Here is a 23,578-nt window from a genome sequence, read left to right as displayed (position 1 = left end):
AGGTTAGACAAACACCTGTCAGGGAATGTCTAGATAATACTTAGTCCTGCCTTGAGTGCAAGGGACTGGACTAGATGACCTCTCGAGGTCCCTTCCAGTTCTATGATTCTATGATTATCTGTAACAAATACATGCAGGTTACTGCTGCCAAGGGGTTAAAAAGGGATACTCAACTTCTTAGATGTTAAAAGTTGTTTTATAATAAATATGTGCATGTGCACTAGGCCCTGAGGCTCCCTGCTGGAGGCCTTGTGAACCTGCCACACATCTCCCCAGAACGGGGCAGTAGAGAGGTCCTTCAAGCTGCCTAGATTGGCTGTGTGGGAAGCAGCCAATAAGGGCCCAGCAGCCTAGTATAAGAAGAGCTGCAAGGCCAGAGAGAGTTCAGTTCCTTGTTAGAGCTGGAGGAGTGTGATTGGTGCTTCTGGTTGACTGCTGGGATTCCACGAGGACAAGGCCCTGAAGTAAGGGTGAAGAATGTGCGGGAGCCATGGGGAAGTGGCCCAGGGAATTATAGCAGCAACGCAGTTTATTTAAAGAGACATTGTGAACGGCTGCTATCTATAGAGTCCCTGGGCTAGGACCCGGAGTAGAGGGTGGGCCTGGGTCTCCCCACTCCCCTCCCACCAGTCACTGGGAAAGTGGCCTGGACTTTGAGGCACCCCAGAAGGGGGCTGAACTGTAGTGGCCCAGCAGAAGAGCTGGGGCCAGAAAGGTGAAGACACTTCCTCCAGGGAAGGAGCCCTGGGGCACTGCTCTATTCCAGAGCAGGGACAAACAGAGAGATCACAGAGGGCACTGAAAGGCCCCTGTTGGACTTGTACCCCGAAAGGGATATGCTTTGCTTTTATCTCACAGACAGACTGTGTACGACTTGGCTGGAGGGCTGAGTCATTAAAGACCCACCACAAATAGAGAGAGAGTGCAGCCACACGCACTTGGCCAGGCGGCACTCGCGGGAGGTGAGTGTGACCCCGTTACAGTGCAAAAATAACTTGGCTTAATAACTGAGAGTAAAATCTATTATTTAAAACAATGTGCTTATTTCTTTTATTTTGATTAATTACAATAAAAGTGCCCATCCGGAGGCTCAGAGTGCCCTGCCAACTACATTAAATTATATAACTAAATAAAAATTCAATAATTTCACCCCTTCACGCCTTCTCCCAAGCAGCAGCTCTAAATACAAATCACAATACCCCCAACACATTGCTCAGTGATTCAGTTCCCCTTAACTTTCTTCAATGGACAGGCACAACAAACGCATCCTAAAACATGTCCTGGAAAGCAGAGCTCTGGGCCCTTCTGGAGAATGCCCTGTCAGCCACCCACTTTCTATTATATCAGGGGGAATATAGCACAGGCCACTCTGTTATATCAAGGGGTACATAGCATGGAGCTCCTCCACAGACTAATCATCTAAGTGTTTCCTGGGGAGAGATGTGGTCTGTCAGGAAGGCTAGACCAGGCCCTGTAATATAATAATAATTAATAAATTAATCATATCTAGCTCTTGTATAGTATTTTTCATCATGGATCTGAAAGTGCTTTACAAAGGAGATCAGCATCATGATCCCCATTTTACAGATGGGGAAGCTGAGGTACAGACAGTTGAGCCTATTTAGAGCTTAATAAGCCAAATCACACACCATTTATGACATTAACTATATTACCACAAACAAAACGAAGACAGGTCCAAAAAGTATAAACAGTGTCTTCAATAAATGCTTTTTTTGAATACCTGATGTTAAAATGCAACCCTATAGTCATCCTGATTGTGATAATTCAAAATGATCTAATCCCCAGCCCTATTTGTCCAAGTCCATTCTCTGTGTATTTTTGGTGAGAGGGAAGTTTCAAGAGCAGCTGCTATGACAAAAGTTGGTCACACAGGCATTTTCATTTTTTAAAATCAGCATTGTTTTTTTTCATGAAATAGCCACCTCAAATACGGAAGCATGATAGTAAGAAAATAAAACATTCTACAACTGTGTGAATAGCTGTAGAACTAACTATGGGTAGTAATTCAGACTCCAAAGAATTCTTGTTATGGGTCAACAAGAGAAAAGGGGTTATACTGGATAAAAATTGATTTCCCAAAGCTAACATATTAAATTCAATAATATTTCGCAATTGTTCACAAAAGACAGAAACTTCAGTCACGATAAATTACTTCTGAGTATATCTAGTGCTCAGAAGAGGGAGGAGAAGCAGAGCAGTTAGGAATGATTGTCAAGATTAGAAAAATACTAAAGGAATTGAATGTATTAGCAAAATTCACTCTAGCTTTGGCTATATGTATTCATTGCATATGCATTCACTATTTTTATCTGCCCTGGCACTTGTTCCTAAAGGGTCTCAGTCACCCATGCAAAGCACCTGTACAAAGCCAATGCATCATTATATGAAGTAGTTGATGTAGGGTTTAAGTAGTGCATGTGCCTTGTGCTGGTCCTTTGCTCAGGGATCAGTTTCACCAAAAGGGAAGAGCCTGATGCCTTTGAAGAGGAACAAATCACTCCTGGAGCATCCAGGATCCCTGTAGGATGGTGCACCATACTCTCCATATGAAGCTAGACTACTATTCTGGCCATTGCATAGGGTGGGCAGAACCATGGCCCCACTTTGATTGACTTGTACCCTAGAGCTGCTAAGAGGGAGTAGTCTCTGTTCTTCTGAATGGGGACTCTTCTCCTGCTGCACACTTAAGGGGCAGGCACAAGTTAAGTTAATGAGGAGGCTTGGGGAAATCATCAGTGACGCTGTAACGCACAGGCCAAGGTCACACTTTATATAAAAAACAAAACAATAATTCCTAATAATTGATTTCTTACTGGAGGAGAGAATCTCAGCCTGATTTTCACTAGATGACGCATGAGCTATCTTATTAGTAAGTATTTCTTATTCATGGCTGTTATTGCATTACAGTATTATTATTACAGCATATGAGGGAATGCGGTTTCTGGAGCCTTATATGGGGGTGAGATGTTGCAAAATTTAATAGACTATGTTTAACCCCTAACTCCTCTGGAAGAACATAGTAGAAAAATATGGTGGTTGAGGTAAGATCTTCACATCTGGAAGAAGAGCATCTGGGTGCCTTGAAAACTTGTCTCTTCCACCAACAAAAGTTGGTCCAGTAAAAGCTATTCCCTCACCCACCTTGTGTCTCTTATCCTGGGACCAACACAGCTACACCAACGCTACAAATATACTAGAAAAATGAAATGCCCAGCTCTTCTGCATTTATTTATTTATTTGGGCTTCTTCTGTAATGGAGATTTATTTGGGCTTCTTCTGTAATTTAAAAGTTTCCGGTAGGATTAAACAGAGATTAGATTATACCCAGTGGTCCTGACTGTAACTTCAGTTTCACACACACAACGCAACTGGCTTCAGTGAGGTTTCGCAAATGTAACGGAGGGCAGATTTTGGTCTTGTCCCAGTAATAAAAATTAAACTAGAAAATTTTGAGTGCTCTGTTATGTAATCTAATTTTCTGGTCCTTGTTGCTGCTTTATGTGGTTTTAGCTCACACAAAGATACAGAGCTTTTGCTCAAATGTGCCCACTGAGGCTATCCTCTGTAAATTCTGAAATAAATAGGAATAAGATGAAGTCCATTAAATCACACTAAATTACAACAAATTTCCTATGGAATTACATAGGCTTTTTGGTATTTATGTTAATATAATTTATCTCATTTTAAATGTTTATTGTAATGGGTATCAGAAGAGATGATAATGCATTGAAACATTGTAAACTTTCATTTTGAGAGATTAGGTTTTGAGTTGGATATTAAAGTACATCATCTGTATGAGAGAAACATTTTAGATCAATTTCTGCCCTGCTGAGATACAGGTTTGAGAGTTATAAGAAGAACTTTAATATTTAAACTGATGTCTAGTTCTGTTCTTCTGATATTAGGCCAATACTAACGCCAAGAAGATACATTCTTTTAAATTTTGGGACACAGTGGTGCTAACTAAAGCTGATTCTCCATATGTAAACTTAAAAATTAAACTAAAAGGTTCTTTAATAATTAAAATGTTCAGTCTTCAGATTTCTTGATACAAGTGCCCACACTAATCTCATAATCCCTAAATTGCTTCTTATATTTGTTTTCTTTAGGGACCAAAAAGAAACAAGTGGGAATGGTGCGTAGAATCTCATACAAGATTGCATGATTACCTGGAATTTGTCCCCAAAGATTCACATGTTTAAACAGAACGGACTTTAGCATTAAGCTTAAACATCTTTCCAGTCAGCTAATCAATTTTTTAGACTTTCAAATTGTGGCCCTTTGTCCTCAATTAAGCTAATAATCTGCATCAATTCCAAGAAAAGTTCATGATTTAAGACTATGATTCTCTTCTATTATTTTAACTGTCCAGTTTAGCCAAATACATATTAAAAGATAGCAAGACTGACTATCCTCTCATTTAATGCAATATTAGACCATTGTAGCTCCACTGGGTACTCCCGTTCCGTGTATTTTCAGTACAGTTAAAATGGCATAAAACTGGAGTAACTCAGTGGTGAATCAAAATAAGGTCCATTGACTTTGGGGGGTTACTCTCTACTACACCCCATTAAGTGAGATCAGAATCAGGCCTAGTCAATGACTGCATATGACTGTCTCAGGTAATGGCTTCCTAGCCCACTCCCTGCTGTCAAGAGCTACCTCAGAAAACCGGAACAAAAGCAGGGAGTCAAAATTAAAATTATGCTATCCAAAGATAGAGGGTGATTTTTTTGAAAAAATGAGAGGAGTGTTCTTGGTCCTGCAGGACTGGCTGAAAAGACTGGAGTGAAGAGTGCATGAGGAGTTGGTAACCATGGTAACAAGACTAATATAGGCTTCTTTGCTTGAAGAAATTAAATCCCTCCAAACTATTAGGAATTCCTCTGTAGTGGGAACAGAAGCAGAAATGGCAAAAGGGAGGTCAGGTATGAATGCATTGTGTCCAGGGCTATCAAACGTAGATGGAAAAAGTGAAGATTTTGGAAGGTAATGTGACTGAGTTAGAAAGCCGTAGTAGATGAGTCTCGGAAAAAGAGGGAAGAGCTATGGAAGAGAAGTTGCCTCATCAGCCCCTGGACTGTGGATCTGAAAGAAGATGCTGAGGAAGAAGGGAGTAATTAAGGCCCTTATTAATCAAGATACATAAGCATATGAAGTCAGTTAGTGACACTCATACATGTAAAGTAAAGCACATGCTTCAGTACCTTGCTGACTCGAGGTCTCAGTTTGCAGAAAATTAAGGCAGCAGATTTTTAAAGCTTGAATCTGACAGAGAACTGCAAGTAGTGTGGCCTCACAGAATACCCTTTTCCGTCTATAACAGTAACAGCCCCACATCCCTTATCTTTAGGAATTTAAGATCCAGTGATGAGCGCCATAGAAATGCCTAAAAGTAAAACAAAATTCAGATAAATAAACACATACTCATGCTTCCCTTTAAGTGATTTGGACTGAAAATTATTATCACAACAGACCCAGAGAAAGGTACAGCTCAAGATATTAAAAAATAAAAACCTAAAGTTAGGTTCCTAAATCCATATTTGGGTTTCTGTGTAAGTGATCTGATTTTCAAAAGCACCCATCAGGGAAAGGGGACTTAAAGTTAAGCACGCAAACAAGTGCTTTGTTGAATCAGACAGGGGCGGCTGGTTTGTATAATTTTTGGTGGTGCCCAGAATGGGTCCAAGTCCCACACGGGCCTCCCCAGCCCACACACAACCGGCCTTGTAAGCCAATGTATATATTTTTTAAAAATGTAAAAATGGACTGGAAAGAGTAAGCATTTAACAGTTTCCCTATATTGCAAAATGTGGGGGGATGAGGGCTCTGGGTGTGGGAGGGGACTCGGCTAGGGCAGAGGGTTGGGTGTGGGGGGATGAGGGGTTTGAGGTGTGGGAGGGGCTCAGAGCTAGGGCAGAGGGTTGGGGTGAGGGCTGTGGGGTAGGGCCAGAAAGGGGTTCACGGTGCAGGAGGGGACTAAGGGCTGGGGCAGAGGGTGGGGTGCAGGGGAATGAGGGCTCTGGCTGGAGGTGCAGGCTCTGGAGTGGGGCAGAGCTGGGAATGAGGAGTTTGGGGTGCAGGCAGGCTGCCCGGGAGCTGGAGCCAGAGAGGTGGACTCCAGAGTCCCCCCCAGCCCTCTCCCCACCGACAGCAGTGAGCTCCGCGGGAGGGACCCCCCTCTCCCACCTGGCAGCACACTCCTGGCACCATCATTGCACATGCTTCTAGGGGCCGGGCCCCTCTCAGGTCCAGGAAGCCCCCTTGCCTCCCCGGGGTGGGTGCCGGGGGAGGGCTGCCAGCATGTGTGCACCTCCTCCCTGGGGGGAGGGATAGCTCAATGGTTTGAGCATTAGCCTGCCAAACCCAGGGTTATGAGTTCAATCCTTGAGGGGGCCATTTAGGGATCTGGGGCAAAAATTGGGGATTGGTCCTGCTTTGAGCAGGGGGTTAGACTAGATGACCTCCTGAGGTCCCTTCCAACCCTGATATTGTATGATCTTCTCAGGTGGTGGCACCGGCATTGCAGCCAGTGAAGGAGTGCAGCACAGAGCAGTCAGGCAGCCACCCACTGCGCAGGCGGGGAGGTGCGCGGGGGTGGCAGGTGGAACCAGGGGAGAGACCGGGCCCCAAACATTGGTGGAGCTGACCCCCTGTGCCCTGAATTTGCTGGAGCACGGGCACCACAGGCCCATATAACTCCCTGCCCTTGGAATCAGAGCCTGCACCTTGAAGGATGGACCCTTTGATGTTCAAATGTTAGATTCTAATATGACTGTCCTAATGAGAAATTTCATTATTTATTTCAGGATTATTTGTTGAGCGATATTTAAACCCAGTTATGGGCTCCCTGAGAAAAGTTCTAAGCTTAAACTAAGTGCAATGTCCTGTTTGGTACAAGTTTCTTTTCCTTTTCTGTAGCACAGAACAGCCTCTGAGAAATTGTTGGGTTATAGTCAAAACTGGATTGACTTAGAATTCTTTATCTGTTCTCTTTAAGACTGATTAATAGAAATGATCCCTGGAACTTAAACCCAGGCTTGAAAGCTACAGCTGATGCTTTAGAAAGTGTAAATAAACTGCAATCCCAAGAAATTCACAGAGGTGAACACACTGGTGGTTGGAAAACCTATATACACCTACACATATCCTATGTAGCAGAAAATGCCTGGAAAAGTGAAACTGGATAGATGCAGATACTTCCAAGATAGTGGAACTTCTTGGAGAGAGTGGCTGATCGTGTGGTTAAAATCCAAGATTGTGAGTCAGGCTAGTTGTGTTCTATTCATGGCTTTTCCATGAACTTTTTGTGGAACTATGAGCAAGTCATTGAACATCCCTGTGCCTCAGTTTCCCCATCTGTAAAACTGGGAAGGTGATATTTTGTCATAGTGAAGTTGTGAGGCTTAATTCTTTAATATCTGAGACCCTTAGATGAAAGGTGTTATAGAAATTATGTTTTGCTCTTTTACATTTAAGAAAGTTTTTCTCCTTTGTAAATCTAAACTGCATTATGTATAGGTAATTTTATTCAAATGATTTTCCATCTGCTGCTCCTATGTTAGATATTTTATGGATATTTTCATTTTTATGATTTTATATAAAAATATATATACTTTTTCTTGTTTCTCTCTCATTGATTCTTTGCATTTGGTCTTTTTGATTCATCTGTGCACAAAGGGGCACATGGTAATTAGATTTTACATTATTTGCACTATTATTAATGCTATAATAACTTATGTATGTACCTTGAAAAGAATTTAGCTCATTTTTATGACTTTATATTAGTACTTTATATTATATGCTTTTATATTTATTTATGCACTTATCTTTATTGCAGTGGAAGTGTGTATTTATTACTATAAGTAAACAAATTATCATCTTTAAAATGTGATATTACCCAAATGTTTTAGTCTAAATGAACTGGGCAGGGCAGGGTATGTTTATTGTCCAGATACGTTGACATATTTAGCAAAAAGAAAAGGAGGACTTGTGGCACCTTAGAGACTAGCCAATTTATTTGAGCATGAGCTTTCGTGAGCTACAGCTCAAATAAATTGGTTAGTCAAAGTACTCCTTTTCTTTTTGCGAATACAGACTAACACGGCTGCTACTCTGAAACCTGACATATTTAGGTTTCAATATAAGGAGACTCTACTGGTAATAAATTTTTTTTTATTGTGTAAGAACCTCCATAAAAGCCAGTAGACTAATGTCTTAGTTAGGGAGAAAAAAACCCAAATCCTATTATATTCAGCATCTTGCAAAATGCAAGTTTCTTTAAATGATTTCTTTTATGTCCTGAAAGCAAAACAAATGTAATAAACCAATAAAGTTGTTTAAGGCCCCAGTCTAGCAAAGCAATTAATTATATGCTTTACTTTAACACAACCAGTCATGTTAATTGTGGGACTACTCGTGCACATGATGAATGTGCTTAAATGCTTTGCTGGATCAGGGCCTTAAGAAAGTTGACTACATTTGCTGCATCAGGGGGAATTAAAAGCTCCATGACTGTGCATTGGTTTTGCTGTGGAAACTGCAGCATAGATAATATCATGTATGTAGTTTTAGAGGTATCATATTAAAGCAATAGGGGAATAATAATATAGTTTGTTAGTTCTGTAGCACACACAGTTGAGTAATTAAAATTATGTCTGATTAGTAACCTCCCTTTCCCCACTCACTTATGCAGATGCTAAACATATCAAACAAAACTCAGAAACATGGTTCTGTCCATTATAAACATTTTGCTAATTATTATTCTTAGCTAAATAGCTCGATGTTTATTATCAGGCACCAATCACTATAGTATCTAGGCTGAAGCATGTATATAGCATCATAACTTTTCATGGTACATTCTAGAGATTAAAAAGAATTTGCAACCTGAATTAGAGAGACACAAAGGAAAGAGACGTGGCTTAAAGCAAATAAAAACAATGTGAGTTGAATTGTATCCAAAGCACGCAATACAAATGTAGATAGTTTTAAGCAGAAACTGAATTGAGGCAAGAGAGGAGGAATAGATTGATGGGGCATGGAAGACAGCAGCAGAAAACAAGGCAAAAGAAGAGAGTATTGAGATGGGATTTAAAGAAAGGGAGTGAGAGTGCTTGTAAACATTTGAAGACAAACGGAGAGACAAGGTGGGGAGGAGGTGTGAGGGGAAAGGTGGGAGATTAAAGCCAGGGTAGAGCAGTGCAGAGTCTTAAAAATGAGGATTAGGAAACTATGGGAAAACAGAGGAACAGTAAACAACTTGAAGGGAGGGTGCTGTATACTGGAAGACGTTTATTTTAAATACTGTACATTGCATCGGTTAAAGATGGGAAAGTGGAGAATCAGGGAGGCTGATAGAAGGATGTAACTACAGGCTGGGCTAGACAGAACCAGGATGAGCGCCCAAATTTTGATCCTGATAATGAAGAAGAGGCAGTGTATTTTGAAATGTTCCAGAAGGAGAGGCAACAAGCCAGAACTCCATCTCCCTGAGAAATACCAGGAGTACAATGAAGTTTTTGAGGAAAAAAATGCAAACATCCTGCCCCCACACTGGGATTATCCCATAGACTTAGACCCCTGGTTGAATGTCCTGTATGACTGATTATCTACCATGTCCAAACCAGAACTGGAAGCACTATATCTAAGGGTACGTCTACACTACGGAATTAGGTCGAATTTATAGAAGTCGTTTTTTTAGAAATCGGTTTTACATATTCAAGTGTGTGTGTCCCCACAGAAAATGCTCTAAGTGCATTAAGTGCATAAACTCAGCAGAGTGCTTCCACAGTACCGAGGCAAGCGTCGAATTCCGGAGTGTTGCACTGTGGGTAGCTATCCCACAGTTCCCGCAGACTCCGCTGCCCATTGGAATTCTGGGTTGAGATCCCAATGCCTGATGGGACTAAAACATTGTCGCGGGTGGTTCTGGGTACATATCGTCAGGCCCCCGTTCCCTCCCTCGCTCCGTGAAAGCAAGGGCAGACAATCGTTTCGTGCCTTTTTTCCTGAGTTACCTGTGCAGACGCCATACCACGGCAAGCATGGAGCCCGCTCAGGTAACCGTCACCGTATGTCTCCTGGGTGCTGGCAGACACGATACTGCATTGCTACACAGTACCAGCAACCCATTGCCTTCTGGCAGCAGACAGTGCAATATGACTGGTAGCCGTCATCGTCATGTCCGAGGTGCTCCTGGCCACGTCGGCCGGGAGCGCCTAGGCAGACATGGGCGCAGGGACTAAATTTGGAGTGACTTGACCAGGTCATTCTCTTTAGTCCTGCAGTCAGTCCTATTGAACCATCTTATGGTGAGCAGGCAGGCGATATGGATTGCTAGCAGTCGTACTGTACCATCTTCTGCCGGGCAGGCAAGAGATGAGGATGGCTAGCAGTTGTATTGTACCATCTTCTGCCGGGCAGGCAAAAGATGAGGATGGCTAGCAGTCGTACTGTACCATCTTCTGCCGAGCAGCCATGAGATGTGGATGGCATGCAGTCCTTCTGCACCGTCTGCTGCCAGCCAAAGATGTAAAAGATAGATGCAGTGGATCAAAACAAGAAATAGACCAGATTTGTTTTGTACTCATTTGCCTCCTCCCCCGTCTAGGGGACTCATTCCTCTAGGTCACACTGCAGTCACTCACAGAGAAGGTGCAGTGAGGTAAATCTAGCCATGTATCAATCAGAGGCCAGGCTAACCTCCTTGTTCCAATAAGAACAATAACTTAGGTGCACCATTTCTTATTGGAACTCTCCGTGAAGTTCTGCCTGAAATACTCCTTGATGTAAAGCCACCCCCTTTGTTGATTTTAGCTCCCTGAAGCCAACCCTGTAAGCCGTGTCGTCAGTCGCTCCTCCCTCCATCAGAGCAACGACAGACAATCGTTCCGCGCCTTTTTTCTGTGCGGACGCCATACCAAGGCAAGCATGGAGGCCGCTCAGCTCACTTTGGCAATTAGGAGCACGTTAAACACCACACGCATTATCCAGCAGTATATGCAGAACCAAACCTGGCAGAGCGATACCAGGCAAGGAGGTGACGTCAGCGCAGTCGCGTGAGTGATCAGGACATGGACACAGATTTCTCTGAAAGCATGGGCCCTGCCAATGCATGCATCATTGTGCTAATGGGGCAGGTTCATGCTGTGGAACGCCGATTCTGGGCTCGGGAAACAAGCACAGACTGATGGGACCGCATAGTGTTGCAGGTCTGGGACGATTCCCAGTGGCTGTGAAACTTGCGCATGCGTAAGGGCACTTTCATGGAACTTTGTGACTTGCTTTCTCCTGCCCTGAAGTGCATGAATACCAAGATGAGAGCAGCCCTCACAGTTGAGAAGCGAGTGGCGATAACCCTGTGGAAGCTTGCAACGCCAGACAGCTACCAGTCAGTTGGGAATCAATTTGGAGTGGGCAAATCTACTGTTGGGGCTGCTGTGATGCAAGTAGCCCACGCAATCAAAGATCTGCTGATATCAAGGGTAGTGACCCTGGGAAATGTGCAGGTCATAGTGGATGGCTTTGCTGCAATGGGATTCCCTAACTGTGGTGGGGCCATAGACGGAACCCATATCCCTATCTTGGCACCGGAGCACCAAGCCGGCGAGTACATAAACCGCAAGGGGTACTTTTCAATAGTGCTGCAAGCTCTGGTGGATCACAAGGGACATTTCACCAACATAGAATCATAGAATCATAGAATATCAGGGTTGGAAGGGACCTCAGGAGGTCATCTAGTCCAACCCCCTGCTCAAAGCAGGACCAATCCCCAACTAAATCATCCCAGCCAGGGCTTTGTCAAGCCTGACCTTAAAAACTTATAAGGAAGGAGATTCTACCACCTCCCTAGGTAACGCATTCCAGTGTTTCACCACCCTCCTAGTGAAAAAGTTTTTCCTAATATCCAACCTAAACCTCCCCCACTGCAACTTGAGACCATTACTCCTTGTCCTGTCCTCTTCTACCACTGAGAATAGTCTAGAACCATCCTCTCTGGAACCACCTCTCAGGTAGTTGAAAGCAGCTATCAAATCCCCCTCATTCTTCTCTTCTGCAGACTAAACAATCCCAGTTCCCTCAGCCTCTCCTCATAAATCATGTGTTCCAGACCCCTAATCATTTTTGTTGCCCTTCGCTGGACTCTCTCCAATTTATCCACATCCTTCTTGTAGTGTGGGGCCCAAAACTGGACACAGTACTCCAGATGAGGCCTCACCAATGTCGAATAGAGGGGGACAATCACGTCCCTCAATCTGCTCGCTATGCCCCTACTTATACATCCCAAAATGCCATTGGCCTTCTTGGCAACAAGGACACACTGCTGACTTATATCCAGCTTCTCGTCCACTGTCACCCCTAGGTCCTTTTCCGCAGAACTGCTGCCTAGCCATTCGGTCCCTAGTCTGTAGCTGTGCATTGGGTTCTTCCGTCCTAAGTGCAGGATCCTGCACTTATCCTTATTGAACCTCATCAGATTTCTTTTGGACCAATCCTCCAATTTGTCTAGGTCTTTCTGTATCCTGTAAGGGAGAGACGTTTATGGCGGGGTGGGAGGCTGAGGCAAATCGCCTAGCTGCTGGTTACGCGCAGCCAGACACCAGGGCGGTTAGAAGAGCACAGGAGGGCGCGGTACGCATCAGAGAAGCTTTGAAAACCAGTTTCATGACTGGCCAGGCTACAGTGTGAAAGTTCTGTTTGTTTCTCCTTGATGAAACCCCCCGCCCCTTAGTTCACTCTACTTCCCTGTAAGCTAACCACCCTCCCCTCCTCCCTTTAATCATTGCTTGCAGAGGCAATAAAGTCATTGCTGCTTCACAGTCATGCATTCGTTATTCATTCATCACACAAATAGGGAGATGACTACCAAGGTATCCCAGGAGGGGTGGTGGAGGAGGGAAGGAAAATGCCACACAGCACTTTAAGCACAGCACTTTAAAAGTTTACAACTTTAAAATTTATTGAATGCCAGCCTTCTTTTTTTTGGGCAATCCTCTGTGGCGGAGTGGCTGGTTGGCCGGTGGCCCCCCCACCGCATTCTTGGGCATCTGGGTGTGGAGGCTATGGAACTTGGGGAGGAGGGCGGTTGGTTACAGAGGGGCAGCAGTGGCAGTCTGTGCTCCAGCTGCCTTTGCTGCAGCTCAGCCATACACTGGAGCATACTGGTTTGGTCCTCCAGCAGCCTCAGCGTTGAATCCTGCCTCCTCTCATCACGCTGCCGCCACATTTGAGCTTCAGCCCTGTCTTCAGCCCGCCACTTACTCTCTTCAGCCCGCCACTTACTCTCTTCAGCCCGCCACCTCTCCTCCCGGTCATTTTGTGCTTTCCTGCACTCTGACATTATTTGCCTCCACGCATTCGTCTGTGCTCTGTCAGTGTGGGAGGACAGCATAAGCTCAGAGAACATTTCATCACGAGTGCATTTTTTTTTCTTTCTAATCTTCACTAGCCTCTGGGAAGGAGAAACACATGCAGCTGGTGGAGAAAAAAAAAGGGACAGCGGTATTTAAAAAGACACATTTTATAAAACAGTGGCTACACTCTTTCAGGGTAAACCTTGCTGTTAACATAGCATACATAGCACGTGTGCTTTCGTTACAAGGTCGCATTTTGCCTCCCCCCACCGCGTGGCTACCCCCTCAACCCTCCCCTTCCCTGTGGCTAACAGCGGGGAACATTTCTGTTCAGCCACAGGCAAACAGCCCAGCAGGAACGGGCTCCTCTCAGTGTCCCCTGAAGAAAAGCACCCTTTTTCAACCAGGTGACCATGAATGATATCTCACTCTCCTGAGGATAACCCAGAGAAATAAAGAACGGATGTTGTTTGAACGCCAGCAAACATACACTGCAATGCTTTGTTGTACAATGATTCCCGAGTACGTGTTTCTGGCCTGGAGTGGTAAAGTGTCCTACCATGAAGGATGCAATAAGGCTGCCCTCCCCAAAAACCTTTTGCAAAGGCTTTGGGAGTACATCCAGGAGAGCCGCGAATGCCAAGGCAAAGTAATCCTTTCACATGCTTGCTTTTAAACCATGTATAGTATTTTAAAAGGTACACTCACCAGAGGTCCCTTCTCCGCCTGCCGGGTCCAGGAAGCAGCCTTGGGTGGGTTCGGGGGGTACTGGCTCCAGGTCCAGGGTGAGAAACAGTTCCCGGCTGTTGGGAAAACCGGTTTCTCCGCTTGCTTGCTGTGAGCTATCTACAACCTCATCATCATCATCATCTTCTTCGTCCCCAAAACCTGCTTCCGTGTTGCCTCCATCTCCATTGAAGGAGTCAAACAACACGGCTGGGGTAGTGGTGGCTGAACCCCCTAAAATGGCATGCAGCTCATCATAGAAGCGGCATGTTTGGGGCTCTGACCCGGAGTGGCCGTTCGCCTCTCTGGTTTTCTGGTAGGCTTGCCTCAGCTCCTTAAGTTTCACGCGGCACTGCTTTGGGTCCCTGTGACGGCCTCCGTCCTTCATGCCCTAGGAGATTTTGACAAAGGTTTTGGCATTTCAAAAACTGGAACGGAGTTCTGATAGCATGGATTCCTCTCCCCATACAGTGATCAGATCCCGTACCTCCCGTTCAGTCCATGCTGGAGCTCTTTTGTGATTCTGGGACTCCATCATGGTTACCTCTGCTGATGAGCTCTGCATGGTCACCTGCAGTTTGCCACGCTGGCCAAACAGGAAATGAGATTCAAAAGTTTGCGGTTCTTTTCCTGTCTACCTGGCCAGTGCATCTGAGTTGAGAGCGCTGTCCAGAGTGGTCACAATGGAGCACTCTGGGATAGCTCCCGGAGGCCAATACCGTCGAATTGTGTCCACAGTACCCCAAATTCGACCCGGTAAGGACGATTTAAGCGCTAATCCACTTGTCAGGGATGGAATAAGGAAATCGATTTTAAGAGCCCTTTAAGTCGAAATAAAGGGCTTCATCATGTGGACGGGTGCAGGTTTACATCGATTTAACGCTGCTAAATTCGACCTAAAGTCCTAGTGTAGACCAGGGCTAAGAAAATCTTGAGGAGGGCTTCATCTCTTAATCTACCTCCCCAGCAGGGACATCTACCCCTTTTTTACAGAAAAAGCACAGATCACTGTTCCTTTGCATGGACTCTTGAGCCTGAAGTCAAGTCACAATCTGCAACTGGCATCTTCAGCCTCTTACTCTTACTGGAATTACTAGTTCCGGAAGTGCAAATGGCCAGGAACTTCACAATGCTAGACCTTCAAGGAGCTTACAACTTAGCACATATAAGAGCCAGGGAATGGGTGCCAAACTGCCTTTTGTACTCAGTAAGGGTGCTTTGAATACCTAATAATGCCATTCGGCCTCATCAGTGCCCCAGTAGCTTTCCAATACTTTGTGAATGATGTGGTCAGCGATGTATTGGATCAACATGAGATCATTTATCTTGACGATATCCTAGTATTTTCAGAGAACCAAGAAGGACACTGTTGTCACATAAGACCTATTCTAGAAAGTTTGCATAAGCATGGGTTATATGCCAAACTGAAAAAGTGCCTCTCTGATCAGTTTTCCATCAAATTTTTAGGCATATAATTTCTACCTCAGGCATTCAGATAGATCTCCCAAATGATAGTAGCAATCTGTGACTGGGCAGCTCCATGGAATCTCTGTGAACTACAAGGCTTCCTGGCCTTTGCCAATTTTTACTGATGGGTTATCGCCGACTTCTCTGGAAAAATCACTCCCCTGATTTGTTCTTACATCAGACCATTGGGTTCTTCTGGTCAACTGAAGCCCAACATGCCGTCACCCAGCTCAAATCTGCCTTCATGATGGCTCCCAGCCTGCATCCTGACCCAATCTGCACATTCATAGTGGAGGCTGACACATCCAGCATGACCCTGGGGATGATATTCTCAGAGAAGCGTAGACCCAGCAAGTCTTTCACCCCTGTGCATTTTACTTCTGCAAGTTTGCCCCAGTGGAAGAAAACTATGAAATCCTAGATAAGGAGCTACTCACAGTTAAAAATGTGTTTGTTTGAGGAGGGGCAGTACCATCTTGAGGGGACTTGGCACCCTGTACAGGTCTTCACAGACCAGAAGAACCTTATCTCTGCAAAGCCCAAGTGTTAAACCAAAGGCAGCTATGGTGAACCCTGTTTTTCTCTTGGTTAAGTTCACATCATCTATTGACCTGGTCCCAAAATGGGAAAGCTGACACCTTTTCATGAAAAGGAGGGTGCTATTAGGATGACAAGAAACCAACCATCAAGCCACCATTCCTCCTCAAACCCAGTAATTTCCGGAGTGCGGCAGTTCATCAAGGTCTGATTTCACTTATTCAGTCCACCTCAAAGGAGGATCCTGTCACCCAGGAGCCACTTCCTAAGTACTCAGGGACATGGATGCTCTGCTCCAAACTCAATGGAGTAACATATTTCAACAGGTGCATGTATGTCCACCCATGGAGAGCTCCCATGTCAAGGTACTACATCTTTGTCATGACACCTGACTGGCAGGACATTTTGATCATCAAAAGACTTCCCACACAGCCTTTTTTTTAAAAAAAATAATACTGGCCCTGCATGAGGGCTGAAATTCAAGCCTATGTAGATTTCTGCAAGCTTTGTGCCCATTCCAAGACACCTCAAACCAAGCCCTTTGGGATCCTTAGAAACAACTGCAAAGCCCTGGACAGTGATCTCACTAGACTTCATTGTGGAACTCTCCGACTCTAATGGTCACATTGTCTTCTTGACAGTCGTGGACTGTCTGACAAAAATAGCCCACTTCGTCCCCTGCAGCCACCTACCTTCCACTGAGGTTACCAATCAACTCTTGATAAGACATGTTATTTGTCTTCATAGGCTCCCAGGCCACATTGTCTCAGAGGCCCCCAATTCACCTTGCACTTCTGGGACAAAATCTTCTGACTATTTGACATCTGGACCTCTACCTCTACCACTTACCACCCCCCAAACAGATGGACAAACCTACTGGGTGACGAAGTACTGGAACAGTACCTCAGATGCTTCACTAACTATCACTAAGATAGCTGTTGCAACCTCTTACTGCTTGCTGAGTTTTCCTACAACAATGCAGACCATGCCTCAACAGGACAGAGCCCCTTTTCACAAATTAGGGATTCCATTCCTCATTCCTGCCTCCCATGTCTACACTCCTAACCTGGTGAGAGAGTTTTATAAGGCTCATCTAGACAATCCTGGCCTGGACCTGAAGTGGGGGAGTGATGTAAGAAGCCACAGACCTAGAACCAGGGACTGCAGGGTCTGAGGCAGGCACTGCTTCCTCATCTTCACCAGGGGCCCAAGAAGGGTTGCCACCAAGAATTATTTAAAAAGCTAACGCCCTGAAGGAAGTCCTGCCCTAAGGGGGATGAGCAACAAAACTCCATGATTCCCTGATTGGCTGGTACTCTCCATATAAACGAGGAAGCCAGTTCTGGGGGTTGCCTGAGCAATACAGACCTCCGGTGTGCTTCTGTCTTGGGCCCTGCTCACCACTCCTTGCTACAACTCTCCTGGATCCCAGACACTTAGTTCTCAGCCCCAGTCTGGCTTCTGATATTGATCTTGGTTTACGGTCTTTGGCTGAGGACTATTACTGACTCTGGTGCAAGATCCTGTCCTGGCCTGACCCTAACTCTCACCTCATGCTCTCAATTTGGTAATGGACTCTGACTTTGCAGTTTTGACCTGGGCTGGCCCTGGACTGATCTACAACCCTCCAGCCCAAATGCTGAGCCACTCACCCCATGCCCACAGGCCGCTGCCGACGCCCTGACAGTTGGTGTGTATACATTGCTTTTTTTAACCACTGCTCAGAGGAGTGGCAGCTGAAACACTTATTCATTCTTTCATTCCTGTGTATCATTTAGATAATACAGTGATAGGCTGTCTGGTTAAGCTGGCAATATGGCCCTTTTGTGCTGCTGGAGAGGTACAAGGGGCAGTAGCAAATCCCAAGGCTTTTCAAAAATAAACCATCAAGGCTGGGCTGTCTTTCTAGTTGTGAAAGGAGGCACTGCTTTGTAGTACTTCACCCTACTGTGGAAAGGGTGGTGGGGTCTAAATTCATTGTAGAGAATCCAAGCCATCAAATGCAGGAAGCCTTATGGAAGTCAGCATACTCAGCTCAGAGGATAAGACAGAAATCCTTCATGTTACATTTTACCAGTACCCTCTGAAAGTGGGGATGCCATGAAGAGGCACTGACAGAATCTGGAAGGAGCTTTATCTACTTTCTTCTCTGTCAGAGGAAAGGTCAGTCTGATGGGGGACCTTTAAGAAAGAGGGGAGATACTAAAGAGGAAGCAGAGGGATAGATTCTCAGTAGTCCAAGAAATCTCAGACGTTATCTAGGAGAAAAAGAAGTTTACGTCCACACTATGATTCTTACTCATTGCTTCTCAGGTTAAAATGTTGGTGCTCTGCACCTTATAGATTCTCTTCTTGGAATTAAGCATAAATGTGTCAATCACTGTTCATGGCCATCCTGTAGGCAGAGGGCTTTATTTCTGATCAACTGTATTCCTTACAGGAAACCCAGTGAGCAGAACTCTACAAGTTTTTTGTTTTTTTAAGAAAAAAAAAGCTCGCCTTATTACATTGGAAGTTACATAAAAGCTATATTATATTAACCATCAATGTAGTAAAATATATAATTTTTGGATCACTTAGGTCAAATGAGATGGATTTATTATCAAGAAAAACTTTTAACACCAAACTTAGCCCTATAAATTAAATGAAGCTTCTTCTTTGCTGGGTATATTGTATTTCAAGCATTTTCAGATTTCGTAGCTTTTTTAAATTATATACTATAACTCAGGTGGAGACAGTTCCCATCAGTCTTCATTAATCAGCTAATTAGTGGCATATACTATATAAAATGCCTAAGACTTAATATTAAAAATATGGATTATTTAAAGTCAGCAAATCTTCTTATGCAGCCAAATAGTACAAAATACTTTGAAGTTAAAAAACACTCCAAATGACAAGATTACCATACGGCTGGAATGCTGTGGGAATACTCAGAGGGAATTGATTCTTTCATATAAAGTTTTATGGTGCCTAGAAGGATAACTGTTTATACTATAAGCTCTCTGATGAACAGTTCCAATTTCTACCATAGAGTCAGGACAGTGATGCAGAGCAAAGTAGTTCTTACCTTGGAGGGACTGTAACAGAAACATTCTATATTACCAGCAAAAACACACTTGAGGTGTCATGTGTTCTATGTTTATTACAAAATTGGTGGATAAAGAAATAACTTAAAAACCCAATGTTTATTTTATCAAAGTAAGACTGTTTTCTTCCCACCAGGGTACCCATAAAATGGAACAACCTAACACTTTGGTCCATTATAAGTATCTAAGGGTGGCTAGTTCCACAGCAGGAGGCACTTTCCATAACAAAATGTACTTTTTCTATTTGCATTATTCTTGTTAATTTGCTTATACTATTCCTGCCTGAATCACTTCTGAACTGAGAAACTTCCCTTGTGTTAGTTTTTAGAGCTGCTTTGCAGTCAGATTGGAACATATGTCTTCCCTATGATTTGACTGTCCAGACACAAAATGTGATGTGGAAAATATTATGGTTATATCTGAGTGGTAATGTGAGGTTGGGAGAATATCTGAGTGGGTGTGAGGAGGAAGCAGAAGAGGGAATACAGGAAGCTCCCTCTCCCTCACCCCATAGAACATCCTTGAAGAAGGCAACCATAACGGAGCTGCTTATGCTCCATAATGTCCTGCCCTGTTATTTCTATTGGGGCATGTTTGGATTGGTTAGGGGTGTGGTCAGGGCTCCACTGCATTACCTACTGACTAGTACTGGAAACGTTATGGGTGTGATAAATGTATTTTCAGAGACTGCTTCCACAAATACCTCTGCAATGCATTAATTCTCTATTGGTAGAAAATACACAAACCAAAACATCACTATCTTTCAGAGTCATAAATTAGTGTATGCTGTTTGAAAAATATATGCATAAGAACCTATTTAGAAGGGATTTAAAAATGAACCCAAGATACAACATTTGGACGCAGATCAGGTTCCACACTTCCCTCAAGTTGAGGGATGTGTAAATCTAAGGTTTGGTTTAGCCCTTTGTAGAGTAAGGGCACAGCTGTAACGTTCAGATGCGGATCAGGCCTTGTGCAAAGTTTGCATCTGTAATTTTGGTTTGGGCCCCTCACTAATCAGAACAGATATTGTTCCCAGCCCTTCTGATTTAATTGGGAGTCTCACTATATTTGATGTTTTCCTTAAAGCGCCAGCTCATGGAATCAAATAATTACGTGAGAATCTCAGCTTTCATTTAGAAAGAAAAGTAACCCCAATGGCTGCAGAGAAAAGCTTGAAAACAATACTTGAGTATAACAAAGGCTCAAAAGCCAGAAGACAAATAAAAAGAACCTAAACATTATTATTTTTAAAAATCTCATAATTTTTAAATTAATCTCATACTTTTGGGGAGCCTGAGTAATGGTTTTTGATTAACTCCAATGCCATCTATACTGATATGGGTAGGACTAACTTTTGTTCGCCTCCAATGGGCTGGAAACATGGAAAATATTGAAATAACTTGTGTAGCTGATATTTTCTTGCTTACACAGGATGATATCTGAGGGAGAAAATGCAGCTACCATCCCTGATGTTCTGGATTGATGGAAATGGATGAAATGTCTATAACACAAGGAATGTCAGTGAAGAGAATACAAAGGTCCTAAAAAGTAATGTATTTTTATAAATATGTGATGTCTAAAGCAAACCCAATATTTCCATATAAAGACTTCATGAAAAAATGTAAGGAGTCAGAGAGACATTCAATCACTTTGGTACCAAGGTAAAATTGTTCAATTAAAGAATATGGTTAGACAGACAGTGATGAAATGATGACACCATACATTATGTCTCTCTAGTGTGTTTACCCAAGACAAAAACATTATGGTTGTGATTTTCAAAGGAATCTATGGGAGTTACATGCCCAAATCCCATTGAAACTTAAGGCCCAGATCCTGATAAGATTCTGCACATGTGTAAGCCTTAAATTTCAATGGGAATTGTATTGCCTAATCCCTTTGGTTTCCTTTTAAATTCCTAGCCCTCCACCTTTAGTGCACTAAATTATAGGTTGTTTGTATGCCTTCTAATTTTATCAGTATAGAAGCAAGAGATCTAGAGTGATACACTGGTCTCATTTGAATTAATGGGAATTTTGCCACTGACTTCAGTGTGGCCAGGATTTCACCCTGACTATCTAAACAGAAGAAGATAGCACAGGCAAAATGAAATATATTACTGCTATTACTGACAGAAATAAAAAGAGACAATCAAACCCAAATGAAATATTAAGAAGGTCAGTAGTTAAAAATATCAGATAAAGGTATATTCATACTTTACAAGTGTATATCTAATTTCTATTTGGCTGATAAATATTCTTTGAAAAACTGTTCACAATGACTGTTTTCTTTCCTATTTTCTGACTTTTTAAGTTGATGTTTATAATGGATAAATGTAGTTACTGATAACTAGTTCTGGAACCAGACTGTGTAATTCAGGACCACTTATACTCAAAATAAATTTAAAAATAGATATTTCTGGTCAGTTTCCATATCTAATCCACCATTGCAATTTTGGAATGCTATCTCCTTTTCACTTAGGAAAGGGAATTATCAAATTGTCAACAAATCTTTTGGGCATGCTTACTATGCATTTTAATATTATATAATTTAGGTTTCTCAAAACTCCACAGGTAACTAACTGCAATTAACTTGTTAGTCCCCATAGTCCCGTATGACTTGATAATCATACTGAGTCTTTCCTGGATGGTGTACTTTAATTTACTTCAGAGAAAGGAGATGCGTGTTGCTACAAGCCAAACACCACTATTTTTTAAGAAAGACAGAAGAAAGTACATTATTCTGTGCATCTCCTCTTGTATTTGTTACTTTTGTTCAAAACAATGGGCGTAGTTTGACTGGGAGAGGGGGGCATTACCCTCCCTAAACTGCAAGCCTTGGGCAGATATGGAATTTGCCCCCCCATGCGTGGCCCCGTTGGCCTGACTGGAGCTGCTATCCCAAATATAGCAGTCAAACTACTCCTATGTTCAAAACCCAACTGGTTTAAGCAGGACTGTGGCCTTCTGTAGGAACACACATTATTCATGCTAATAAACTTTGCAGTTACAGAGCTCACATAAGCAAATCCCTCAAGAGATACAAGATTTTTATAAATTTTAATAAAATTTGCCAATTTTTGTGGTAAAGAACAGCTGTTTCATTTGGGAGCATTTATCATAATCATAAGGAGCTGGAGTTGCTGAACCCAAGGGGATAAAATGTAGTGAAAAGTATATTCTGCAATATTGGAAATGCGTATTAGAACAAAATAGTAAAGATTTATTACTGAATCATGAGGATTAGCAATACAGTTTTGTCACTTTCTTTTATGAATAAATCATATTAATAACACCTTTGTAAAACATCAGAAAGGTACAGCATATTCTAAGTCACATAATAAATAAGTAAAAAACATTCCAAAACAATTTTAAATCTTTATGTCCAAGAATGCCAAAATAAATGCATCCTTCATAATTATTTTAGAGATCTAGGAAGAAGCTGTGATGAGTTGGATCACAGAAACCCCCTTAGGGCTGCCAACTGAAGTGCCAAGACTTCTGGCCCTGCTTTTCTGCCCTGGCAACTTGAGACTTCAGAGCCCTGCCTAGTTTGAGCCAGACCCGCTAGCCTGTTGCAAACCCAGACCCAGGTCTGAACCACATCTCCTAACAGCTGTAGGTTTAATTGAAAGCAGCTTAAGAAGTGTTCCTGTCTTTAACACTCAGATGCCCAACTCCCAATGGGGTCCAAACCCCAAATAAATCTGTTTTACCCTGTATAAAGCTTACATTGTTTGCCCCCTACATAGTTTGCCCTCTATAATACTGATAGAGAGATATGCACTGCTGTTTGCACCCCCCCCCAGGTATTAATACATACTCTGGGCTAATTAATAAGAAAAAAGTGATTTTATGAAATACAGAAAGTAGGATTTAAGTGGTTCCAAGTAATAGCAGACAGAACAAAGTGAATTACCAAACAAAATAAAATAGAACACGCAAGTCTATGTCTAATACAGTAAGAAAACTGAATACAAATAAAACCTCACCCTCAGAGGAGTTCCAGTAAGCTTCCTTTTACAGACTAGTCTCCTTCTAGTCTGGGTCCAGCAATCACTCACACCCTGTAGTTACTGTCCTTTGTTCCAGTTTCTTTCAGGTATTCTTGGGGGTGGAGAGGCTATCTCTTGAGCCAGCTGAAGACCAAATGGAGGGGTCTCTCAGGGGTTTAAATAGACTCTCTCTTGTGGGTGGATACCCCTCCCTCCCCCTGTGTAGAATTCCAGCTACAAGATGGAGTTTTGGAGTCACATGGGCAAGTCACATGTCCATGCATGACTCAGAACTTACAGGTAGCAGCCATGGTTTACATGCTACCTTGAGCGTCCTCATGAAGACTTCTTATATGGATTGGAGCCTTCCAAGATCCATTGTTTGTTAAGTGCTT

At 43.1% G+C, this 23,578-nt stretch overlaps 1 protein-coding gene across 2 annotated transcripts in view; it reads left to right on the top strand.

The window, feature by feature from the left end:
• FAM110B (family with sequence similarity 110 member B) overlaps nt 1-23,578 on the top strand; it is a 457,749-nt gene that overhangs the window by 231,961 nt on the left and 202,210 nt on the right. Inside the window, exon 3 of one of the 2 annotated variants that reach the window (XM_073331096.2) lies at nt 20,624-20,740. The exons of the other annotated variant lie outside the window; for it this stretch is intronic. The gene's annotated coding sequence lies outside the window, so the exon portion shown is untranslated. The remainder of the gene's footprint in view (nt 1-20,623; nt 20,741-23,578) is intronic. 2 annotated transcript variants of the gene reach the window in all.

This window comes from Lepidochelys kempii, chromosome 2 (genome assembly GCF_965140285.1).
Source record: "Lepidochelys kempii isolate rLepKem1 chromosome 2, rLepKem1.hap1, whole genome shotgun sequence".
NCBI lineage: Eukaryota > Metazoa > Chordata > Testudines > Cheloniidae > Lepidochelys > Lepidochelys kempii.
This window is presented reverse-complemented; position numbering and strand designations above follow the sequence as displayed.